The sequence below is a fragment of the Rhinoderma darwinii genome, chromosome 4 (genome assembly GCF_050947455.1).
Source record: "Rhinoderma darwinii isolate aRhiDar2 chromosome 4, aRhiDar2.hap1, whole genome shotgun sequence".
Lineage (NCBI taxonomy): Eukaryota > Metazoa > Chordata > Amphibia > Anura > Rhinodermatidae > Rhinoderma > Rhinoderma darwinii.
The window spans coordinates 307,901,177-307,903,676 of record NC_134690.1 but is presented as its reverse complement, the minus strand read 5'-3'; positions in this window follow the sequence as shown (position 1 = coordinate 307,903,676).

The following is a 2,500-nucleotide window of genomic DNA, read 5'->3' as shown; positions in this document are numbered from 1 at the left end:
TGTGGCACTACCTACAGGGGGCTGTGTGGCACTGCCTACAAGGTGAAGGTGGGGGATTATGGCACTGTCTACACGGACAGGTACGGGGGCACTATCAACAGGGGGACACTATCTACAAGGGGGGGGTGGCTGTGTGTGGCAGTCGGGAGGTGGGCATTATACTGTATGGAGGCCACTAGGCGGACATATTATACAGTGTAGGGGCACTACAGGGAGCAATATACTGTGTGACACTTAGGGGGCATAATACTGTGTGGGCAGCATTAGGGGACAAAATACTGTGTTCTTGAATAATATATATTAAATATTATTATACTGTATGGGGGCACTAAAGGAGCATTCTACTGTGTGTGGGGCACTAAAGGGGCATTATACTATGTGGGGGCACTATATAGGGCATTACACTGTGTGGTGGCATTATACTTATTTATGGGGCATTTATGATGGGGTGGACCGCCGAAAGATAATTTCGCATGGGACATCATCTATCCTAAGGCCGACTCTATTCACGCTAATAGGATATACAGAAAGAGATTGTTATCAAGAGGCAACCCCTTTAATGGAAGACATAAAATTACAAATCTGCTCTATTTCTATTCATTTCTTCTCTTTTCTCTATTAAGTAAAAATTAAATAAACATAATAATAATCACAGGCACTCTACAATAGTTATGTGATTTAAGTAAATAATAACATGTCATTAATGTCATTTTGAAAAAATTAAAAAGAAAAGGTTCTATCGTACCACCCGCATGCTTGCCTGGTTAAAATATGGTCACTGTATGTGGTCTACTTTGTTACCAAGTCAACCTCAAGTGTTTGACTGATTCTGATTTAGGCTGGGTTCACACGTGGCGGAATTTCACTTGAATTCCGCTGCGGACACTCCGCAGCGTTAATCCGCAGCGGAGCCGTTTCTCCATTGACTTCCACTTCTATTTAGAAGTGTTCGTTTAGACGATGCGTAAAATTCCGCTGCGGAGCATAGGCTGCGGAGCGGAATTTGGTGTCCGCAGCATGCTCTGTCTGTTGTGGAGCAGTGGCGGACTGGTTGCGGACTCATGGCGGAATTTCTCCATTGACTTCAATGGAGATTCTAAATTCCGCAATGAAGTCCGCAGCTGTCATGCACATGTCATGTGTGCTGCGGATGCGTCTTGCTTTTTGGACATGACATTTCTTCATTCTGGCTGGACCTATGTATTTCTAGGTCTACAGCCAGACTGAGGAAGTCAATGGGGCTCCCGTAATTACGGGAGCGTTGCTAGGAGACGTCAGTAAATAGTCACTGTCCAGGGTGCTGAAAGAGTTAAGCGATCGGCAGTAACTGTTTCTGCACCCTGGACAGTGACTACCGATCCCAATATACAGCAACCTGTAAAAAAATTGAAGTTCATACTTACCGAGAACTCCCTGCTTCTGTCTCCAGTCCGGCTTCTCAGGATGACGTTTCAGTGTAAGTGACGGCTGCAGCCAATCACAGGCTGCAGCGGTCACATGGACTGACGCGTCATCCAGGGAGGTCGGGCTGGATGCCGAAAGAGGGACGCGTCACCAAGACAACGGCCGGTAAGTATGAAAGTCGTTTACTTTCACTAGGGAAAGTGCTGTCCCTTCTCTCTATCCTGCACTGATAATAGAGAGAAGGGAAGCACTTTTCCCGCAGTCCGCAGCAGCTAGTCCGCATCAATTTACTGCACATTTTGGGCAGATCCGCAGCCGTAATCCGCAACCCGGATTAGGTGCGGCATTGATGCGGACAGTTGCGGAGGAATTCCGCCACGTGGGGGCATGCCCTTAATGTAAATATATTTATGGGCCTACTATTATATTATTATTTGTGTTTCAGTTTGTACTGCATTTACATAATGTAGCTATTAGTATGTAGTACATGTTATTTATCATACTAAACTTTCTGAATTTGCATGGTGTTCATGTATAACAAAAAAAATATTCTTCTAATTTAATGCATTATATTATCATTGGTGTCATTATAATATACTACAAAATAAACTCAAGCAGGAATAGATTTTTTCCTTTTGGACAGTAGAAGCTTCATATTACTAAGATCTCTGTAAAGCACTATTTCTTTCATTGTTTAAGTATCGCCTAAAGAAGTCTGTTTGCTTTTGAGACAAATACTACATAAATTAGACATTATATTAGACTCATAAAAAAAATGATCACTAATTTACACAATTATTGCCTTTCCTATATTATCTTGGTCTCTAACACAGGAAATAGATTCCAGATGACAACTAGTGATGGTAGCCATTACAGCTTTGCTCAGCTGACAAACTCAGCATCGCTAATGTACGTACACGACCGTTCAAAAGTTTGGGGTCACCCAGACAATTTTGTGTTTTCCATGAAAACTCACGCTTATATTTATCAAATGAGTTGCAAAATGACTAGAAAATATAGTCAAGACATTGACAAGGTTAGAAATAATGATTTTTATTTGAAATAATAATTTTCTCCTTCAAACTTTGCTTTCGTC